The following is a 24515-nucleotide window of genomic DNA, read 5'->3' as shown; positions in this document are numbered from 1 at the left end:
AATTTTGGCGCCCAAATTTATATGGGCGAAAACACATAGGGGGGAATTCAATTGTTTCTCCTCTCAGCTGCCACTGAATGGCACCCAATGGAGCGATTCAATTATTGCTCTGTTCGGGGCACGATAAGCTGCGGGGAGACACATTTTAACTCGCAGTCCCCCATGCTGGCGAACTAAATTGTGCTTAAAGTGACACATTTAGGTGCCCAAATGGAACTTTTCGGGTTGCGCCCACCACTTTGGTTGAGTTTAGCCATATAACATGGCTATACCTGGACTGTCTGTGCGTGATCAGCGCAAGTTGACAAATAATCAATTGAATAGCAACCCCCTTCCCTCAACACCCACACCCACACGGTCTCCCGTCACTTTAGTCTGGAAATCGGGCGCAATATACAATTGAATCGCCCCCCTCCCCCCATAGAATCCGTAATAATTCACAGACCTGTGTGTTTTCAATGCCACCATCGTGAAAACAGGGTAAGTATTGGGGATATTTATTCGAACCCCAGTAGGTCCCAGAACAAAAACCCCAATAATTGCCAGCGTCGAGCTGACTTTGGTGGTAATTGTATAGCTTCAGGGGATCAATCAGTCCACTGTAAATAATTCCCCACTGTAATTCCCCCATAAATGCATGGAAGGACTTTTTGATGGGGGGAAAAGAGAGATCTATTTCTACAATGTTCATCTACCATAGGCTTTATGGATATGAATGGTATGCCACCTGGCATCTCTGCGATTCTCGGCTTTATTGGCCATATATGGTAGGGCCTTATATGGTATTAGGTCATGGAAAAACTTGCAGTTCCAGCAGGTGCGATGTGCCATTCCTGAACAGCACATTGCGTCCATCATGGTAAATTGAATCCCCCCCCCACCCTCTAAAAAGTAATCTCAGCTGCCTCGGTGATAGTGGCAGTTAACTTACCGATTTTCTGTGGCATGTGGACATGCGTGGGACTGGGATTTCACTTTCCCTAATACATAAAAATAAACATATATAGTTCTAAACAAATAATTAAAAATCTTTAAAAAAAATGTACAGTGCAGTATTGTAAAATAGAAAAAGCCTTTATCAAACAATATATTCTCTCTGCATTTATTTCCGGTTAACGCCATCCTGAAATAGTGATAGCAGAAGAAGAATTGCTGCAACATTTAGTGCTGCATTGCATGCTTTCAATATGGAAGATATTTTGCCACTAGCCCTTGTATAGATAGGGCTGTATTTTTTTTAAATAATATATATATATAATATATATATATATATACGGTAATAAATATATTTTTGTTTCTCCCTATCTAAATAATTAGCTGGAGGTAGACTTTTTTTTATGAAAAGGCCTGTTCAAAAAACATAAAATAAATAAGTAAAATACATAAATAAAATAATAATAATAATAATAATAATAATGATAGGAATAAACCAGCGATATAGGGAAACATTTTTTTAAGTCTTTGCTTTTCAGTCTTTAAATCTTAACTTAAAATTAATCGTTCATTTTCTGCCCATGAAGCCTCCTTTGTGGATTGCCTCCTATTTGTGACTACAATACAATTCAGGTTTCATCTGTACTTGTCAGAAGAAACCTGACCGCACGCTAATTAGTTCTCATGTGAGCTTGAGAGGGTGAGTAGCCAATTATGCATCATATGTTAGCATGAGAGATGGGCGTTAGTTGGGTACTGACCCAGCTGGTGGGTCAAGCAGTCTGGCAGTCTCTCATTACATTATGCATAGCAGTCAGAAAAGAAAGTTGTTATATTCTCAAGAAAGAAGCTCACTTCAAAGACCGTCTCTTTCCAGAACAGCCCAATCACTTATACCATTTTCATATTTTATAAAGGCAAAGGACAATGTGCTTTATTTTAACTAAGTCTTCTGGCCAAATTACATCTAAGGATTACAAAAATCTACCTTCAGAGTAAAGTTATAAATATTTGAAATGACCTAGCCTGTACCATTTTCAGATTAGTGTTGACTGAATAAGTTATAGCTTTCTATCTTAAATGCTGCTATGAATACTGCATTCCCTTCTACTTATGTCCCTATGCAATCGCTGCTTCTGCAGCGCAAAACTGGCTGAAAGTCACATTCTACACTTCATACATATATTACATACCTGTTTTAAATATTAAGATGCAGGATGCTGGGAGAAAAATTGAAGGTAAACTTTAAAAATGAAGTGAGTTTCTGGGGCATTTCATTACTATTGCATTAGAAAGGAAGAGTTTATTTGCAATAAAAAACTAAGTTGTCTGTTGCACGAGACTGCAAACTGTTGAAAAAGTAACAGGCCAAGTTTTAAACTAAATTGAGGAAACTGGAGGGTCCGCAACTGTTGTGCAACTACAGGATCCACAATACCAGTGTCCTTATCATTTTTTGGAGTCTGTTTAAGATCCTTGGCAATTTTACCCTGAAAATGAACATCTCTTGTTGTGCTCAACCAAATTTCCCACTGCCCATACTTCAGAATGCCAGTAACTTGCAAACTTTTATAGTTCCTTCCTGAAATCTATATTATTCTAGTAAATTTCTTTCCCCCTCATGTTGTGTACCCACCTTTACCACTATTTCTGCTTGTATTTACAGTTGTAAAAATGAAATACAGCCACTGTATCAGTTTGCAGTAGAACAAATATGGACACACATAGAAGGGGAGTAGTCACAGCTGCAACATGCTAATGATTTGACGGGGTGTGGCCATGGCAGAGTGTTGCCTTGGCTACACCACTGAGGGCACGTCTATTGCTTCTAAAGCAATATGCTGCTCCTCAACCCTTCATATACTTCAGGCGTCTTTCTCTAACATACTGTATGTCCACTATGTAGTATGCTGAATTGCACATATTTTATGGTATGTGCAGATGACATACCCCTGTAATTGCGGCTTTATGAATGTGTTTTTATTTGTTTAATGCATCAAACTCTATCAGGCCATATTTTTCGACACGTGATGCAGGTGGAGCAGATTTGAATAACATTGTGCTCACTTACTTTATTATTTGGGTACATCTCTACTGTCGTACATTCTGAATGCAGGGTTGTAGTGAATAGTCAGGAAAATTACCCTCCGTAATGAATTTCTTATTAATAGACAGACTTATCTGTAATCTCTAATCTTTCCTACTAGCACCATCAATCCCAAATTTGGCATCATCATATGAAAGGTTCCAACTTGGGGAGGCATATTTATCAAAGTTTGGAGAGAGATAAAGTACCAACCAACCACCTCCTAACTCATTTTTCAGGCTGTAGTAAAAAAAATTGAGTTATAAGGTGGTTGGTTGCTATGAGCAAATTCACTTTATCTCTGTCCAAGATTTGATAAATCTCCCCCATAAAGGGCCCTACACACTTGCCGATTACACTGAGTGATATGAACAATCTCGTTCATTAATGAAGTAGATATCGTTCATATCGCTCAGTGTGTAGGCACCAACGATGAACGATGCGCGGCTCTGCTCTCGTTCATCATTGGTGCCGGCTCGTTTATACATGCAAGCCAATATGGACAAGCTTGTCCATATTAGCATGCAGGAAACTTCACTCCCCCCCGTCACCCGCTCCCCGCCGCCGGGTCGTCCATCGGCCGTATCAGCCGTCGGGCACCTTGGCCAATGTGTAGGGCCCTAACGTCTGAAAAGACAAAGGGGGTAATTCCAAGTTGATCGCAGCAGGAATTCTGGTAGCAATTGGGCAAAACCATGTGCACTGCAGGGGAGGCAGATATAACATGTGCAGAGAGAGTTAGATTTGGCTGTGGTGTGTTCAATCTGCAATCTAGTTTGCAGTGTAAAAATAAAGCAGCCAGTATTTACCCTGCACAGAAATAAAATAACCCACCCAAATCTAACTCTCTGCAAATGTTATATCTGCCTCCCCTGCAGTGCACATGGTTTTGCCCAACTGCTAAAAAATTTCCTGCTGCGATCAACTTGGAATTACCCCCAAAGTCAATTTAATTTATTTTACTGTAGTTAGGTGTTATGACATTGAGCAACTGTGATACTCCCACGATCCCATGATATTAATAAAAGTGAAGTATCTTTACTTAACCCCCCCCCCCCCCCCCCCAAAAAAAATAGACCAAAAAAAAAAATATTCATAGAAGAATAATTAATTCCTCCTTATTATACCAGTGTCGCTATTCACCTCATATCCTACTCTGAAGCAAGGAAGTAGTCTATAGAATTGCTGGAATTCTGATGAAGAAAAAAAAAATCTGAAGAGAAATACATAGGATTTTGTGGGGTGGGAATTCTATCAGGCAGTTGTAAATTAGGACAGATTTAATGAATTTATATTTATTTAAATCTGTTATTTTTAGCACTTAAATGTCAAATGTAAATGGATTCTGGAATGATGGTCTTCTTTTCAAGAGAGCATAATAACAAAGGCAATTTATCCCATGATATGGTCGATAGCACTGCCTGGTCTTTCTTTATTATACTATAAAACACAGGTTCTTGTAAGAGGGGCTATTATTCCCACATACAATGGAAGCTGTCATTCATTTTTCAGCTAATATGCACTAACTTTTACAAATGATTTATACATTTGATAACTAGCATCTTGTAATAAAGGCAGGATGCTCAAACTTTGTAGGAAATCTGCTGGACGTGGAATTCTTGTGCTTCTAATATAGCATTGCTGTTTGTTTTGTTTTTCAAAATGGTAACACATGTTATGTTCGGAAATAGTCATATTTGTATAGCACCTGAGAATTCTGGAGATGCAAAGCAATGCGTTTTCCAGTGTTATTGCGTTCTCTCTGCCTAAAATTAAAATGCAAATTATAGTTTTTCTGTATATTGTCAAGGCCTGTGTGGTGTCTTGACTATAGTACATTTTTCCACCACTGCAGTGCCAAAGGGTTTTTTTCTTTTAATTAAATTTTCATTACAGCTGGATTTGAGAATAAAATACGTAAGCAGGGATAAGTTTCAGTATGTAAAAACAAGTATATTTACAAAAGGATTTACAATGACAAAATATTAACTTTTATGATTTCTTTATTGTTGCATTGAATTTGATGGATTTTGATACATTTATTTTATTCCTACTCTCTTTTTCTCTCAAATACATTCTAAGAACATCTTTTTCACCAGATTATATTGTTAGGTAAAGGGCCAAGAGATTTGGATATTATTCACTGTGGCACAATCTTAAGCAAATGAAATGCCCCTTTAAAGTGCACCTGTCACATACAGTGAAGCGGGCTGTTTTGTGGACAGGAACAAGATCCATGAATGTGCAGTTTGCAAGTTCTCTAGGAGACAGTTCCTCATTAATATGAGGCTTAAAATGCCATAGTGATGCAACTAGTGCCCAGTGAATGGTTGTCTCTTACCTGATCCCTTGACGGGTTGGGTAGGAAATCCCAACAGCATCATTCCGACAGTCAAAATCCTGATGGATCACGATAAGTATTTTAACCCTAGCCCACCCCTGCCGCAGCGTAATCCTAACTGTACCCTCCGCAGTCTATAACCATCCCCTCCTACAGCCTAACCCTATCAGCCACCCGCAGCCTAACCTGAACCCTCCCCCTAGTGCCAAACTCTACCCCCCATATGTACTTACTATCAGTATTATGACTGTAGGGATCCTGACAGCATCCCCGTCTGACCCATTGCCTATTTATCCAATTTATCATTGGCATGTTATATCCAAGAGACTCACAAATTTTAGCATGTTTACTCTCCGGAAACCCAGGTTTTCTTATTTTATTAAGGAGAAAATCTGAATGTAATATTTTATTACAGTGGCATTAATCCCTATTTTATTACAGGGGCAGGCAGTTATATAAGATTTTATTTATGTCAATCACAACAGTTACTATTTTAGGATGGGGCTGTCACTTGCCGTGCCACCAATGTGCACTAGCAATTGTATCTTCATCATGAAATAATTGTTTCTACATTACAATTCAAATAGTATTGGAATGTAATAAAATAATTTTGCCATATCAATAAATATTTTTGTATTGCGTATTTAATAATGTGTTATTTACCCCATAATTAAATAAGTTTTAGTTCCTTGGTAATAATGACCATATTCTGTCCTGACAGGCCAAATTACTAAACATATCACACGTATCAGATCCATGTCTAAAGTAAAATCCCTCATTTATGGTGCACAGTTGTTTATTGCTCAATTTGTGTGGTTGTTTCAGAACTGGAACTATTAAATAATAAGGGGCCTAATTCAGACCTGATTGCTAGCAAGCGATTTTTGCACTGCTGCGATCAGATAGTCGCCGCCTACTGGGGAAGTGTATTTTCGCTTTGCAAGTGTGCGAACGCATGTGTAGCAGAGCTGTACAAACAGATTTGGTGCAGTCTCTGCGCAGCCCAGGACTTACTCAGCCGCTGCGATCGCTTCAGCCTGTTCAGGACCGGAATTGACGTCAGACACCCGCCCTGCAAACGCTTGGACACGTCTGTGTTTTTCCAAACACTCCCTAAAAACGGTCAGTTGCCACCCACAAATGCCTTCTCCCTGTGAATTTCCTTGCGAACGCCTGTGCGAATGGATCCTTCGCACAAACCCATCGCTGAGCGGCGATCCGCTTTGTACCCGTGCAACGCGTCTGGGCATTGCGGTGCATACGCATGCGCAGTTTAGACCTGTTCGCCCGCTGTACGAAAACGCAGCCTAGCAATCGGGTCTGAATTACCGCCAAGGTGTCATAAATCACAAAGCTTACAAGCCCCACATATAACAGCTGCACTTTAGTAAATCACTCCAAAACTCAAAGTGCTCATTTTCTAGCATTAATACTGCTGATGTGACTAGGTAAGTAAAATTAGTTGGAAAATGATCCAAATGCACATTAATGGATTTAACCTCTGATTATTTTTTCTATATACTTAACACAGGAGAAGGCTTATGTGGGACAATGTTTTATGTTATAGCAAGACTATGGACAAACTCAGAGAATTGTGCTTGCTTCCTTATTGCCTGATCTCTATCTGATCATCATTTGTTCCAGGCCACACCTCCAGTGATGTCATACTACTTCCATAATGATATTGCTTGTCATTAGGCCATGCCTCCAAGCTATAGTATTGTAAAAGGATTAGCGTGCCTCTATTAGCTTGGCAGGAGAGTTCTGGGAAGAGATAAAGCCATTACGAGGAGCATAAATCAAATAATGTAAGTGTACTAAATGGTGATATCTCACGCTGACTTACTAGCATCACAGAAGCTAGATAAAATCCTGGAATCACAGTATTTTTATATGTTACTATTATCCCTTAATATTTATATTAGACCAATACAAAGGGACAAAATAGTGTTATTGTCACTTGATTGTATTTGACAATTAAAGGGTAACATGAGATTGCTTTTATGTTGTAAATAATTTAATTTCAGATGGATGTACTAGTTTATTTGTACAATCATTTGAGTGATTATAGCTAATGCTTAAAGATAATTGGGGATTTTGTTAACCCCCTTCCCCATATTGATAATAAATGGCACGCATGGCTTAGTGGCAGCGGCATCACAAACATTGGGGTATACTTGTCTATTGCTTTTCTGCAGTTGGAAGGTGGCCACAGTGGAGGCTGGGGTAAATTGCAGCATTATGGCCTACACTCCTGTGGCCCAATACCACATGTGATGTTGGAGCCATGGTGACGTGTTTTGCTGAGAACTGTGATATGACTTCCCCATAGGAAGTGAAGTGAGATGTGGAAGGGAGTCTCCCTAATATACATGCTGAAGCCAATAAGCACTTGAACAGCTTACAAAAAAATCACTTCTACATTTTCTCTTACGTCCTAGAGGATGCTGGGGTCCACATTAGTACCATGGGGTATAGATGGGTGCACCAGGAGCCATTTGCACTTTAAGAGTTTGAGAGTGTGGGCTGGCTCCTCCCTCTATGCCCCTCCTACGAGACTTAGTTTAGAAAATGTGCCCGGAGGAGCCAGTCACAGCTAAGGGAGCTCTCCAGAGTTTCTCTAGTAAAGTTTATTTTAGAGTTTATAATTTTACAGGAAGGCTGCTGACAACAGCCTCCCTGCTTCGTGGGACTAAGGGGGGGGAGTAGTGTCCGCCCTGCGGGGTCTGAGCCACTATCTCCGCTGACAGGACACTGAGCTCATGAGGGGGTAGATCGTTGCCCGCCACAGGGGATCGCTCACCCCAGCAGCATGCCGCCTCCCCCTTAAAGAGCCAGAAGATCAGTGGCGAGTGAGTCACCGACCCCCCTAGCAAGCGGGGGGCCCGGTGTGAAGATGGCGGCTTCAGGGTCGCAGCGCAGTATTAACTTTTCGTGGTACCGAAACCGGATGGTTCGGTCAGGCCCATTCTGAACTTAAAATCACTAAACCCCTTTCTGAGGGAGTTCACGTTCAAAATGGAGTCTCTGAGGGCAGTGATATCAGGTCTGGAGGAGAGGGAATTCCTGGTATCCCTGGACAGTAGCGGATTTACCGCTAGGCATCCAAGGCAGTCGCTTAGGGCCCGGGGGTACCAAGGGGCCCGCTGACGGGACTTTCATGGTGACTTTTCTGATTGCTGGCTACTCCTGGCAGGCTATTTTTTTCATGTTTCACTTCCCCGACTCCCGGCCAGCGCTGATCGGAAGCTGGCCTCAGCAGACAACCAGAGTGAACTGGAGGGAGGCCCCACCTCCAGTTGCTCAAAGCTCGGCGCGGGCGTCTCACTCTCACTGATGGTGACTGCCTGGGTAGCATACGTTTGTCTGGCGCCTGACCCGACCCGCATTGCTGTGGAAAAGGTCCCACTCCACCACCTGGCTCCTGAACTCTGGCCATACACGGATCCCCGGCAGCCTCTTCCGGATACACCAGATTGCAGCAGCAGCCGGAGACTGAGGGGCTGCTTAGGAGGCTGCTGTCGGTGTGCTTAGGAGGCTGCCGTTGGTGTGCTCAGGGCCAGGATTTGAAGCAACCCCGGGTCAGTGTTTCCATACCCCAGCCCAGTGTCCCCCTCCCCTCAGCCCATTGCCCCCCAATCTCACAGACCCCCACCCTTTCCAATGTCTCTCTCTCCAGCCCAGTGTCTCCCACCATCTCACTCCCCCCACCACATCCCAGTGTCTCTCTCTAGCACAGTGTCTCCCACCATCTCACCCCCCTACAGCCCAGTGTCTCCCACCATCTCACCCCCCCACATCCCAGTGTCTCCCACCATCTCACCCCCCCCCCCCACATCCCAGTGTCTCCCACCCTGCCAGCTTAGTGTCATCCTCCTCACCTCCCTAACCAGCTCACTACCCCATCTCACTTCCACCTAGGACCTCCAAGCCAGTCCAGTCACAGTGTCCTCCCCTCAGTCATTCCAATGTCCTCCCTTCTCCAGCCTAATGATACCCCTTCCCATCCAGCGTATTGCCTCCCCCCCCCCTTCCTGCCTTTTGTACTTTCCCACCAGTGTATAAAATAAATTGCTTAAGTTGGCGATCTCGGACACCATTACATACCTCCCATAGTATTTTGTCACTGAATTCATAATTGGCATATTTTATACATAGTTATATATACACATTTTTTTTATATATTTTTATAATGTGTTACTATTTAAGTATCTGGATTTTATTGAACGTCATATAAAGCCGGTGCAAATGCAGGATTTCCAGTGAGGGGGGGCGGTCTTCCATGCATGTTTGCTGGGCAAACGCAGGTTTCGTTGGGGGAAGCGGTGGGGGGTGAATTCCACATATGTTACATAGAACACATACATGTACTGACACAAAAACACACACACACACACACATATATATATATATATATATATATATACAGTATATATACACACATAGAACACATACATACAAACACATAGAATACACACACACACATAGAACACAAACACATAGAGCCCGTATACACCAACATATACACACACAACATATACAAACACACATACATATAAAAATGCACACATAGAAACACACACACATACTGTACGACACTTACATATGTAGCGCCGTGATGGCATGCCCCATGCTGGTGATGTAACCGGGTGGTGTCCTCTGCCGTGCTTGCAGGGGCTCACAAGCCTGGACACTCTTCCTAATATTACCATGAGCCGCGAACCCATGTAAGAAAGGCCTGCGTGGACAGGCAGTCAGCGGTCACCAGGAGAATTGTCAGTACGCAGTCAGCGGGTAGGCGCTGCATAAACTGCAGTACAAAAGGGGACACTGAGCAGTGGTTCCGAGGGTGCCTGAAGGGAAAGGGCTGCGGCTAGCTGACGCTTAGGTCCCTGGTGAAGAGAAGCATTGATCTGGGACCGAGTTGGGGAGGGGGTTCTGGGTACTCAGAAACTCACCCTGCGTGTGCTACTGTAAATGGTGCCAGGGACATAAAAAAAATAAATTGATTAGAAAAAAGATGCACAGGTGGATGATCTGTGGTGGTCAGTGATAAGGTGATAAGTGATAAATCCGCAGGACAGAAGAAACGCGTCAGTGGGATCTTTAATATTTATTTCAATTACTGCACTGCTCATCTTATTGGAGCCAGCTTTCACCTACTAATGTGCCATCTGGTTATATTACAAGGATCAGTGTTGAATATGAGTTTGAGGATACGCACTAAAAAAACTAAAATAAAAACAATAAATGGCACTGAGCTTTTTATTAGCTGGTGACATTTATTGTTATTCCTATAATTGATGGCTGAATATAAGGATTTCTGTTATACCCGTGTGTTATTGGCTGTGGTTATGGAGCATCTAAGTGGCAGCAGCTGTTACCATTATCGACTGTAGGGTAACGCATCATTTGTTGTGAACATACGCCTAGACGTGCCATTTTCCTTTATTTACCTTGAGCACCATCAACTCCCTGTGACAAGTACACTAGAAAATTGGGAGGTACATTGTATATTATTCACCGGGGTGAGGTCAGCACTAGGGCTAATGGTCTGCTGACCTCTCCAACATTTGCTTATGGCCATGTTTCTCTGGGGCCACTTTTGGAAATTTTTCCCAAATTCCCAAACCACCCCTGGCTGTCAGTAATTAGTACATTAGTACCACTGCCATCTGCCTGCTACAATCAGGGCATACACTGACTGGGCAGGTGCACACATTAAAGATTATTTGAGTAAGTGGGGCCCCAAATCGTTGTCTTGCTTAGGGCCCCATGTGGTCTAAATCCGCCTCTGTCCCTGGATATCAAGGATGCGTACCTCCACATTCCGATTTGGCTGCCGCATCAAGCTTATCTTCGATTCGCACTGTTGGACTGTCATTTTCAGTTCCAGGCCGTGCCATTCAGCCTCTCCACAGCACCGAGGGTATTCACCAAGGTGATGGAGGAAATTATGATTATCCTCCACAGACAGGGGGTGGACATAATTCCATATCTGGACGATCTGCTGATAAAAACATCGTCCAAGGAGAAGCTGTTACGGTCCATAGCTCTCACGACCCAGCTTCTCAGGGAACATGGCTGTATCCTGGATCTTCCAAAATCACATTTGTAACCAACCAGAAGGTTGTCCTTTCTGGGAATGATCCTCGACACGGAAGTGCAGAGGGTGTTTCTTCCAGAGTAAAATGCGTTGGTGATACAAACAATGGTCCGGGATGTCCTGAAGGCAACCCGGGTATCGGTTCATCAATGCATTCGCCTTCTGGGAAAGATCGTGGCCTCTTACGAAGCCCTGCAGTACGGGAGGTTTCGCGCTCGGTCCTTCCAACTGGATCTCCTGGACAAGTGGTCGGGATCCCATCTACACATGCACCAGAGAATACGTCTGTCACCAAAGGCTGGGATTTCACTCCTCTGGTAGCTGCACCTGCCTCACCTTCTGGAGGGCCGCAGATTCGGGATTCAGTACTGAATCATGGATGCAAGTCTCCGGGGCTGGGGGGCAGTCACTCAAGGGGAAACCTTCCAAGGAAGGTGGTCAAGTCAGGAAGCCGGCCTGCTGATAAACATTCTGGAAGTAAGAGCCGTCTACAACGGTCTTCTTCAAGTGGCCCATCTTCTGAAAAATCGGGCCGTTCAAGTGCAGTCGGACAATGTGACAACAGTGGCTTACATAAACCGACAGGGCGGAACGCAGAGCTGCAATGTCAGAGGTAACAAGAATCATCCTCTGGGCAGAAAAATACGCGTTGGCGCTATCAGCAATCTTCATCCTGGGAGTAGACAACTGGGAAGCGGACTTCCTCAGCAGACATGATCTCCATCCAGGGGAGTGGGGTCTCCATCCGGAGGTGTTCAAGGAGGTAACAGATCTTTGGGGCGTACCCCAGATCGACCTGATGGCCTCTCGTCTCAACAAGAAGCTTCGGCGGTATTGTTCCAGGTCGAAGGACCCGCAAGCAGTGGCGTTGGACGCCCTAGTGACTTAGTGGGTGTTCCAGTCGGTGTATGTGTTTACTCCCCTTTCACTCATCCCAAGAGTTCTAAAGCTCATAAGGAGAACAAGGGTTCTAATGATCTTCATTACTCCAGACTGACCAAGAAGGACTTGGTACGCAGATCTTCTGGATCTACTGCAAGAAGAGCCAAGGCCTCTTTCTCTTCGGGAGAACCTGCTGCAGCAGGGGCCGTTCGCCTATCAAGACTTACCGCGGCTACGTTTGATGACATGGAGGTTGAACGCCTGATATTAGCTTGAAAGGGCATTCCAAAAAAAGTTATTCCTACCCTGATACAGGCTAGGAAAGGAGTAACGTCTAAACATTAACATCGAATTTTGAAAAAATATGTATCTTGGTGTGAGTCCAAGAAATTTCCTGCGGTGGAGTTTCAACTGGGATGGTTTCTCCTCTTCCGACAAGCAGGTGTGGATATGGGCCTGAGGTTGGGATCTGTGAAGGTCCAGATTTCGGCCCTATCCATTTTGTTCCAGAAACAATTGGCTGCCCTCCCTGAGGTTCAGACCTTTTTGAAGGGAGCTCTGCACATCCAGCCTCCCTTTGTACAGCCTACAGTGCCTTGGGACCTTAACATGGTGTTGCAGTTCCTCCAATTGGACTGGTTCGAGCCTCCACAGGAGGTTGAGGTCAAATTTCTTACATGGAAGGCTGTCACGTTGTTGGCCTTAGCTTCTGCTAGACGTGTGTTGGAGTTGGGGGCTTTGTCCTGTAAAAGCCCATACTTGATCTTCCAGGAAGATAGAGCTGAGCTCCGGACACGTCAATAGTTTCTTCCGAAGGTTGTGTCGGCATTTCATATCAACCAACCTATTATGGTGCCAGTGGCTACTGACTCCTCAATTTCATCAAAGTCGTAGGATGTTGTAAGGGCTCTGAAAATCTATGTGAAGAGGACTGCTCGTCACAGAAAATCGAACTCTCTGTTTGTCCTGTATGATCCCAAGAAAATTGGGTGCCCTGCTTCTAAGCAGATGATCTCTCGCTGGATCAGGTTCACTATCCATGCGTATTCTATGGCAGGATTGCCGTGTCCTACGTCTTTCAAGGCCCACTCTACGGGTCTTCCTGGGCGGCTGCCCGGGGTGTCTCGGCTTTACAACTTTGCCGTGCTTCAACTTGGTCTGGGTCGAACACGTTTGCAAAGTTCTACAAGTTCGATACTTTGGCCTCAGATGATCTGAAGTTCAGTCAATCAGTTCTGCAGGAGCCTCCACGCTCTCCCTCCTGTTCTGGGAGCTTTGGAACATCCCCATGGTACTAATGTGGACCCCAGCATCCTCTAGGACATAAGAGAAAATAGGATTTTGTTACCTACCGGTAAATCCTTTTCTTGTAGTCCGTAGAGGATGCTGGGCGCCCGTCCAGTGCTACGTTTTCCTGCTATCGTTATTTGGTTCAGTACAACTTCGTTTTAGTTGAGTACTGCATTGTTTACTTGGTAAGTAATGTTTCAGCAGTTGCTGAGTTTTCAAGCTAAGTTAGCTTGATGTGCCTTATTTGTGTGAGCTGGTATGACTCTCGCCACTATCTGTGTTAAATCCTTCTCTCGAAGATGTCCGTCTCCTCGGGCACAGTTTCTAGACTGAGTCTGGTAGGAGGGGCATAGAGGGAGGAGCCAGCCCACACTCTCAAACTCTTAAGGTGACAATGGCTCCTAGTGGACCCGTCTAAACCCCATTGTACTAATGTGGACCCCAGCATCCCCTACGGACTACGAGAAAAGGATTTACCGGTAGGTAACCAAAATCCTATTTATAGGCATATAAAGGATAAAGGTGTCTATTCATGAAGCAGTGAAGAGTGGAGAAGTGAGCCAGTGGAGAAGTTGCCCATGGCAACCAATCAGCTGCTACGTATAATTTTATAGAATGCATTTTATAAATGTTACTTCAACAGTGATTGGTTGCCATGGGCATCTTCTCCACTGACTCACTTCTCCACTTTTTTCACTGCTTCATGAATAGGACCCAAAATGTGGTAATCTGGGCTACTTTGTACACTGGATTACCTAGTGCATTAGGTTGCCTGGATGCCACGCACCTGCAATTTAAAGTCCGCTGCTTGCAGTGTATTAGAATTGTTTTGAGCAGGCCGCAGTAGCTGTCAGGATCCTGACGCCGGAATCCCGACAGGTGTTTAAATGCCGTCGACTGGAATCCCGACAGAAGCCTGGTATTCCCTCTCGGGTGGTGGTCCACGCCACCACCCGAGGGGGAATAGAATAGTGCCACCGGGCCCGAAATGTTGTGAGTGCAGCTAGCCCACAAGGGGACTCGCTGCGCTCGCTGCCAGGATTCCGGCATTAGTCTTCTGGCCACCGGGATCCCATACTGAATCCATCATAGGGATCAATGGTTTGTTTTGTATGGCTTTTCTGTAGCATTGTTCTGTAGTGTTATAGTAAAAGCTGTGTTCCGAGTGCGGTTATTGCTTCTTCAAGGTGCTTTGCAAGGGGAGCGCAACATTGGACAGAGCTATGCTGTAAATAGACATAGGACTAGGACATTATTAGTATTTGGTGTATGCGATGCTAAATGATTGATATTGCACTATGTATTTCTGTTGGTGAATAATTGACTATTCTTAGTACTTCTTCAGATAAGTGCTTTAAATTAATTTGTGCTTATCCTGTTCCAAAATGCATGCAGACCGCTTTGAAAATGATAATTCCTGTGCATATGTATAGGTCAGAGCAAAGATTTGATGCATCTCCTTGGTGATGGCTGCAGTGTCAGAGCAGGTGACTTGTACTGCATTCCATTTGGAATAAGGTATAAACAAATTATTTTTTAGGCGCTTAGACTGTGCCTGTGTCCCTGAATGAAATCACTTGTACCCTTCTCTACACACTGATAGAATGATCAGAAGCTTACAGTACAACTATAACATATGGCATGGTATCTGTAGCTAGAGATATATTGAAGCAGTCAAATATTTTTCATCTTAATTATTACATAATCAGAAGTTTAATGAGATCTCTTGATTAATGAGCCTGTGTACTATCTCATGAGACATACTAGTTGTTAGCATTAAGAAGCAGTATAATTAGCTAATTGCTGCCGTTTTTAGCATACTATATTTGGATGGTTATAGATGCAGATTTGGTCTGTAGCGTCCATTACATTGTACTGTGAGAAATACAGATATCATTGCAATGTGAAGCATACTGTACAAAGACTCTGAGTATAGGGGGTCATTCCGAGTTGTTCGCTCGTTAGATTTTTCTCGCAACGGAGCGATTAGTCGCTAATGCGCATGCGCAATGTCCGCAGTGCGACTGCGCCAAGTAAATTTGCTATGCAGTTAGGTATTTTACTCATGGCATTACGAGGTTTTTTCTTCGTTCTGATGATCGTAATGTGATTGACAGGAAGTGGGTGTTTCTGGGCGGAAACTGGCCGTTTTATGGGTGTGTGCGAAAAAACGCTACCGTTTCTGGGAAAAACGCGGGAGTGGCTGGAGAAACGGAGGAGTGTCTGGCCGAACGCTGGGAGTGTTTGTGACGTCAAACCAGGAACGAAACTGACTGAACTGATCGCAGTTGCCGAGTAAGTGTGGAGCTACTCAGAAACTGCTAAGAAGTGTCTATTCGCAATTTTGCTAATCTTTCGTTTGCAATTTTGATAAGCTAAGATTCACTCCCAGTAGGCGGCGGCTTAGCGTGTGCAAAGCTGCTAAAAGCAGCTTGCGAGCGAACAACTCGGAATGAGGGCCATAGCTACTTGGGGGCTACTACTGAGTTGGACTTATGACGGTTTGTGTAGTGTAACATACGTAATGGAATTGCGAATTTGCTCCGACCTGAAACATGGGCATACATCATCTAAGATGGTATATTACATGACTCAGACTATGCTCGTCTGTGATTGTAATATTTAAATAAGGAAAGAAGACTGTAAGCTCCACTAATAGGAATGAATGAAAATGTATTTAATAGTGCTGCACAATATTTTTTCACTGTATAAATAAATAAATAAAATAAATAATAAAAAAAAAAAAAAAATATATATATATATATATATATATATATATATATATATATATATATATATATATATATATATATATATATATATATATATATATATAAAATGGCAAATACCACTGACTCATCACAACATCTCCTGAACCAAAAGGATTAGAACTTGAAATTTGGACAGTATCTTGCTTTTGGCACCCACTAAGAGGGGATTTTTCAAAATTCCACCTCACAAAGGGGTTAAAAGGGATGAGATAATTCCCCCCTCACAGTTCTAGGAGAGTTAAGACAACCCACCCAGCTGGGGCTATAAAGAATGCATGGTACCAGCAATACCAATTCGCGGAGGGGAGTGGACACAATGCTCTGTTTCTGGACTTCCTTGCCAGTGGCAGTTGCAGAGCAGTCCATTATTCAAATAGGGGAGCCACATCAACTGCCACCCCTGAACACTGTCAAACATCGCTGAGTGTGGCTCGCCTATTTGAATAATAAACTGCTTTAAAACTGCCATTGGCAAGGAAGTGCAGCCTTATGGTTCAGGAGATTTTGTGATGAGTCAGTGGGATTTGCCTTTTCTATATATAGATTTCAGATATAAGTACTTAACCAACCTATTTCGAGTCAGGAAGTGAGGAGAGGATAGGGTTTCACTTACCAAAGGTAAACCTGTCTCTTGAACTAAACATTGCTGAACCTCTCAGAGAGCCATAGGAGGAAAGGAGACATAGATATTCTGGGGGGCATTCAATCATTTGAAAAGTCAGTTGGGAGTCTGTTTTTTCCTATGTAATAGACAGGAAAAAAACAGACAGCCAACCGACTTTTCAAACAATTGAATTATACCTTTGACTCTTAAATGCATTAAAGGAAAGATTGATAGTCAGCAACTGCTTATCTGCTGTGTAAAGGGTACCGACAGCTCTCCCAATGACCTGAAGTGTTGTGCGAAAATCTTTACCTTTTTACCTCAAAGGAGGAGCCCTAAGGAGAGTGAGAAGCTAAGCAAGGAGACCTATGGCCCTTTGTAATAGAGTAAGCCTATTCTTGCTAACCTTACATATTTAACATACAGCGGACAGAGCTTTTCCTGCCGCCCCAGCATTTACAGCACTGTGCAGGGCAGCATCAGAGGCGGGACGGGGCAGAGAAGGAGGTGGATTATTCTCTTCAGTGCAAGACTTTTGACAGCATCAATCCGGGGAAGGCTTGCCCGGAGGTGCGGCCTGACAAAGATCGGCAGTGGCAGGCAGATCATATCCTGTTGTAAGTCTAATTAGTTTACCAGGAAGTCCTTCAAAATTAAAGTTATATACACGGAAATACTTGAAATTCCGTAGTGAAGCACGGGTATTCAGCTAGTTATAAATAAAAATGGTAATGCTTTTCTTTCTGAGTTTGCAATTGGCTGACTAGAAATGTTTGACTTCACTTTACCAAAAGTCTGAATACAGAATGGGAAAATGGTGATAGACAATGGCTTGGATTACAAAATACAGCATTGCATGACATTACGATACACACGTGTATGTGTTTGACATACTATATATTTTACTGTATGTCATTGTACAGTCACTATTTTATATCTCTTCAGCCCTTTGTATGAGGAGTCGGTTATGCCGATAGTATAGAGCGTGAAGATTCTCTATACTACAGAACTGTAAAAATACAGTTTTAAATTTATCTCTTCTTTAGGTCTTTCCTTTTAGCATTCTAGCAGTGACCCCGGCATTGTGCTCTGCATGAGTCCTTAGTTACTATAGTCATCCTGAATGGGAAAAAAGGTTACACATGGTACTTGAAAACACAGCGCAATTGCTAAGTCAAAGTTAAATGAGGCAGGAAAGTCAGAGCGTTTAGCCTAGTGAAATGTGAATTGTCAAAGCCACAGAGGAACAATTGACAGACTGCAATGGACAATGCCCATGTTATTCACTCACCAAGACTACACTGCACTCTGATAATTGGTTTCTCTAGAGGAAAGTCAGTCCCTGAAGCTGAGAAATTCACTGAAGTATATATTTGATTGATTTATTTGGTTAAATAGGTAGTAGCTGCCAATGTGTTGTATTCTGTGCTTCCATTAACCAGCTGTCATAGGTGTGGTTGCTAAAGTGTTAAATAAGGTTACAGCATAAGTCAAATGAAAATAAGATGATGTTGCTGTAAGTCAGTGATATTCACTTTAAGGACCTTATGACAATTTAATGAGACATTTCCCAAAACGCACCTCAGAATCCCCTCACACTAACTAATAATTACTTGTGGGTTACCCCCAAAATCCATTGGCAGTCTATCTTGTTCTCTCCTAATTGTCCTAGTAATTTCACTGCGCATTGCTGCTTGCCTTCATCCTGGAACATTAGGCCCCTGCTTGGAGAAAGGATACGTACTGTACATGACATATCAAAAGTTTCCATGCCTCTATCCTGCTAACCAGCCCAACATTAACTCAATTTATTTAACATGGCCATCCTTTCTACAACCAACATTGACATTAAATTAATACTGTTCACATTTAATACATAGAGCTAGCCACCCCCCCAAAAAAAAACTAACATCCCCAACGTCATTTAGATTAATTAATTCAATAAATAAATACTGTACATTTTCCATCCCAAGCAGTCACAGCATTAAATATTCTTATTTAATGAATTGCTCCCCTTCTCCCTTAACACCTTGTCATATTCAATTAACATCCTCCAAATCAGCCAACATTCAATATATCTGTCCCATCAGCTATGATGCTGCTTTTATTTTAAATAGATCCCACCAATAAATTAATACTTCTCATCCACTGTTAAATTATTAATTCTTAACACACCAATAACTTAAAAGCTCAGCCCCCACCCCCACCATTACATTACATGATTAGCCCCAACAGTACAATTCATTTAATAGCCCAGCTCCCCCTCAATCCATTACATAAAATGATTAACCCCGTCATACCAATAAGTGAATGTCATTGTTCCCATTACACTAAAAGATTAACCGCCTCCACAAATAACAAAAATAATAGCCCAGCCCCCTTTACATAAAATTATTAGCCCCCCACTACATCATTACATGCCAGTCATTGCTGTTAGTAAAGTTTGGACATATTTTGTGATCTTGAATGTAACACAGTTATGACAAGAATGCTGGGGGCCACTTAAGCTGGTTACGCTCTATGCCAAAGGTTCCCGATTTCTGCCATTACAGTCCAGGGGGGAAATGTAATAGCCTGCGAGTTGCAGGCTGTGCGGGAATTTGTGCGACATATGATGCAGTGTAGTTACATTAAGCATCTAACAATATGTTCTGTCGTCGTACAGCGATGCAACATAGCCTCACATCGCATTGCCTTTCACTGGGTTAGCACATTGCTGAGGTGTGTACCCAGGTTATATGTACATAGTGGAAAAGCAGTATAGCTTACCATGTTAGGACACGTGTTTGTCTCAGCAAGTGCTAAAATGTTTGCATTCACATTTAATCACTAGTTAGTACATGAAAGGATCACTGACCGAAGATACAACGTGATCCAACCTATCCACTCCATTTAAGGTTCTCATGTAATTTGAGGATGTAAAGTGCAATATTTTACTCTGTAGTGACCTGGGCAAGATCAGACCGTGAGGCTGGGGAGCTGTAATGTGTGTCACAGGAGTGGGCCCAGAAGGAGCATAACAGAGATGTATTAAGCCTGGAGAAGTGTTAAAGCAGTGGTAAGTGGAAGGTGATAATGCACCAGCCAATCAGCTCCTAATTGTCAATTTACATATTGGGGCTTTATTGACTGGTGCATTATCACCTTCAACTTATCATTGCTTTATCACTTCTCTAGGCTTAATATATCTGCCCCAGAGTCTGAAGCTCAACCCAGAGGCTAAAATTAATAATTAACATACATACAGCATATTAAGGGGTAATTCAGAGTTGATCGCAGCAGCAAATTTGTGAGCAGTTGGGCAAAACCATGTGCACTGCAGGGGGGTCAGATATAACATGTGCAGAGAGAGTGGATTTGGGTGGGGTGTGTTCAAACTGAAATCTAAATTGCAGTGTAAAAATAAAGCAGCCAGTATTTACCCTGCACAGAAACAATATAACTCACCCAAATCTAACTCTCTCATTACTGCTGCGATCAACTCTGAATTACCCCCTCATTTACAAGGGGGTAGATGTATTAACCTGTAGAAGGCATAAGGAAGTGATATTCCAGTGTTAAGTGCAAGGTGATACTGCACCAGCCAATCAACTCCTAACTGTTAATTTACATATGGGAGCTGATTGGCTGGCGTGTTTATCACCTTGCATTTTTCACTGGTTTATCACTTCCTTATGCCTTCTCCAGGTTAATACATCTGCTCCAAGCTCTGTAAAGGATGATCGAATTAACGAAATGTGTCCTTTTTTGCTAAAGGCCCAATAATAATTGCACTCATCATTTAATCTTGTTATGCTGCTTAACTGCAACATAATATAAGTAAAACGTCAACCCTTGTTTTTACAGGTTCTCTTTTATAAACATCAGAGACTTAGCGATTTGCAGGAGTGACTACAAAAATGTAAAGGGTGAAATTCTCCCAAAAGTACTGTATGTTAAACTCAAACAATATTTTGGTTACCATCTGTAATGCCATTTTGTTTGTAGGCATGTACTCTCAGGGCCCTCTATCTCTAAAGGTCCATACACACTTAACGATATAATGAGCGACGTCGCTCATTTTCCCCCTCCTTGAGCGACGTCGCTCATTATATCGTTAAGTGTGTATGACGCCAGCGACGATCGATGCGCGGCCCCGCGGGTCGGCAACGATCGTCGCTGTCGGTAGGGCATGCATGAAGGATGTGGACTGTCGTCCACGACCTTCATGCAGGGCTGGCGGGGGCGTGACGTCACTGAGCGATATGAGCGGTCATATCGCTCAGTGCGTACAGCCGGCCGCCGACTGGCCGGCCCGGGAGGGGGAGACGTTAGACGATGTCGCTCACAGAGCGACATTGTCTAATGTGTATGGGCCTTAAGATTGCATGAGAGAATAAATTGGGCAACTAGATATCTGATCAAGCATGGATCATAGGTAAATGGTAGATGACGTTCAATAAATTATTTTATAATACTGAATGTTGTATTGCTGACGTCCTGCGTCCACCCCTCCCAATTCAGCAGGCTTTCCTGTAATACCCCTTTTCCACTAGCGTAGCACGGGTCGCAGCCGTGTCGCCTGACACGGCTGCGACCCGTGCTACAGCCCCCTGCAGACAGCGCTTACCAACCCGGCAATTGCCGGGTTGGTGACGCGCTAGTGACGCGGCAGGGGCGGCGCTGGGAGATCACATGATCTCCCAGCGCCGCCCTCCCTATGCACTGTGAACAGGAGCCGTGTCGCCTCGACACGGCTCCCGTTCACACCAGACAGCTAGCCGGGTTGAACACGTGTTCAACCCGGCTAGCTACCAGGGTAGGATTCCCGGATCACTTGATCCGGGAATTTGCCAGGGGACCCGTTTCCACTAGGGAAAAACACGGGTAAATGTGCGCCCCCGCGCATTTACCCGTGTTTAAAAATGCTAGTGGAAAAGGAGTATTAGTCTCTATCACTGCCATCCTCTTAATGGAGTTAATGGAGGCTGCAGTAACATACTGTAGCAGCAGGAGCTCTCCATCCTGCTGCAATATATCAGTCACTTAAAGGGGAGAGTGATAAAGTGGAGAGAGATAACCTGCCAACCACTCAGCTCCTAACTTCCATGTTACAAGCTGTGTTTGAAAAATAACATGTAAGAGCTAATTGGTTGGTAGTTTATCTCTCTCCACTTTATCACTCTCCAAGGCTTAGTACATCTGCCCCAGAGAAATGGGTCTTTTTTGAACTAATGTAGCGAATTCAGACAATCAATCATAACAATGCGTTTGTGCTGATGATTGGGTTTTAAAAAAAAATCGTCAAAAGCCAACATGTTGGAAATCCTTGATTCACTGATTCCCCAAAATTATTGGAATCGGCGAGTCTAGAATTTTTAACATGTTGTATTTTGCCAATCAGAGGTCGCCAATCTGCACGTTTGAAAGCCAATCAGTTTGTATCTATTCATAATCCCGCTGTTACCACTACAAAAACCTCAGGCCAGTATAATCACTTAGTGCAGGAAGCCGCGCGCCATTATAGGGGGCAGGGCTTCCTCTCAGAGCGGATCCAGCAGTCACCAGCGCCATTTTCTCCATGCAGATCGTACAGAAATGCTGACTGGGAGCACTGCCCTCCACTTAACTCCATAAGTACTCTGCGGATACCAGGGTGTTATAGACAGGAGGGGAGTGTTATATTAGGACTGACCACCCTGTTAAGGATAGTTAGTCAGCGCTGGGCTTTTATCATAATAATTGCTTACAGAGGCGCTACGTTGCTGGCTCCTTATACTCTGTGACTCTCTGAAGGTGCTCTGGGGGAAACAGTATCTGACATTTTTGTGTGTGTGTGTGTGTGTGTATGTGTGTGTGTGTGTGTGTGTGTGTGTGTGTGTGTGTGTATATTCCACATTACCATATCTAAGGATTCTGTGTCCTGCGCTGCAGAATGTTTATCTTCTTCTGAGGAGTCTATTCCATGTACTCAAGACTGTAATATCCTTTCTCAGCCTTCCGAATCCGACCCCGCATGGGTGGATTCTTTAAGGGGAATGATATCCCAGATTTCTACAAGAATGTCACATACTGAGAGAGAGAGACGCAGTTTTTGAGGAAATCTGTGGAGGGCTTAGCGTGTTTGGCCCCCACTACTTCGTCAAAAACCCCACCTACATACCCACAAAAGTGTACACTTGCCCAGATAATGCAAGCTGACACTGATACTGACTCTGATACAGGGAACGGTGATGGGGATATGCAGGGGGGGGGGGATGCATCCCTTGCTAAAGGGTTGCAATTAATAAGCCATTAGGGATATTTTGCACATTACTGAGAAGGCACCTGAGCAGGAAGAGGAATCTTATTTTACCGTAAATAAGAAATCCTCGCTTACCTTCCCTGCTTCTATGGAGTTAAACTCCTTGTTTGAAAAATCCTGGGAAAACTCAGAGAAAAAATTCCAGATCCCTAAGAGAATTCTTGCTTTTCCTTTCCCTGAAGAGGACAGGAAAAAGTGGTAAAAAAGGAGCTGGCTGACTGCAAGATTGAGACTACGCTCAAATCACTATACACTGCTACAGGCGTGGTCTTAAGGCCCACTATTGCGTGTGCGTGGATTTCTAAAGCCATAGTAAAGTGATCAGGCACATTACTAGAGGAATTAGATACAATGGATAGGAGTGACATTGACTTGTTTTTACGTCACATACAGGATTCGGCAGGTTTCATGGTGGAAGCCATGAAGGACATTGGCCTGCTTAATGCGAGGGCTACTTCCATGCCAGTCTCGGCACACAGAGGACTCTGGCTACGCCAATGGACTGTGGATGCAGAATCCAAAAAGAACGTGGAGAATCTACCTTTCACAGGTCAGGCCCTGTTTGGGGAAGCACTGGATGCGTGGATATCCACGGCAACTGCGGGTAAGTCGACCTTTATTCCCTCCGCAGCTGCACCGGTTTGGAAATCTTATCCTACGTCTACACTGCAGTCCTTTCGCCCCACAACCTTCTTTAGAGGAGGTCTAGGGGAAAACCCAGAAAACCTGCACCAACAGGTTCCCAGGAACAGAAACCAGGTTCTGCTTCCTCCAAGTCTTCAGTATGATGGTGGACCTCCCAGCCTGGGGATCGGTCAGGTGGGAGCGAGACTAAAAGATTTCAGTCACGTCTGGGCGTCATCATGCCTAGACCCCTGGGTGAAAGATATTGTTGCCCAGGGGTACAGAATGGAGTTTCAGGAACTCGCTGGATCAGACTTACTATCCAGCATGCTTATTCTACGGCAGGATTGCTTATTCGAAAATCTGTTCAGGCCCACTCTACCCGTAAAGTGGGTTCTTCCTGGGTGGCTGACCGGGGTGTATCGGCTCTTCAGCTTTGCAAAGCAGCTACTTGGTCAGTGTCGAACACGTTTGCTAAGTTCTACAAGTTCGATACTTTGGCCTCTGAGGATCTAAAGTTTGGTCAATCTGTTCAGCAGGAACCTCAGCACTCTCCCTCCCGTACTGGGAGCTTTGGCACATCCCCATGGTGCTA

The 24515-nt window shown here is 43.6% G+C and overlaps 1 protein-coding gene and 1 long non-coding RNA gene across 2 annotated transcripts in view; one reads left to right on the top strand and one right to left on the bottom strand.

The window, feature by feature from the left end:
- The window catches only part of PPM1L (protein phosphatase, Mg2+/Mn2+ dependent 1L), a 407817-nt gene that overhangs the window by 59689 nt on the left and 323613 nt on the right, over window positions 1-24515 (top strand). The gene's annotated exons all lie outside the window — the stretch shown is intronic.
- LOC134911342 (uncharacterized) overlaps window positions 1-24515 on the bottom strand; it is a 54026-nt gene that overhangs the window by 2376 nt on the left and 27135 nt on the right. Inside the window, exon 2 of the long non-coding RNA XR_010176495.1 lies at window positions 932-980. This is a non-coding gene — a long non-coding RNA (uncharacterized LOC134911342). The remainder of the gene's footprint in view (window positions 1-931; window positions 981-24515) is intronic.

The sequence above is a fragment of the Pseudophryne corroboree genome, chromosome 4 (genome assembly GCF_028390025.1).
Source record: "Pseudophryne corroboree isolate aPseCor3 chromosome 4, aPseCor3.hap2, whole genome shotgun sequence".
In the NCBI taxonomy this organism is placed as follows: domain Eukaryota; kingdom Metazoa; phylum Chordata; class Amphibia; order Anura; family Myobatrachidae; genus Pseudophryne; species Pseudophryne corroboree.
The sequence above is the reverse complement of the archived record's forward strand: the minus strand, read 5'-3'. Positions and strand labels throughout refer to the sequence as shown.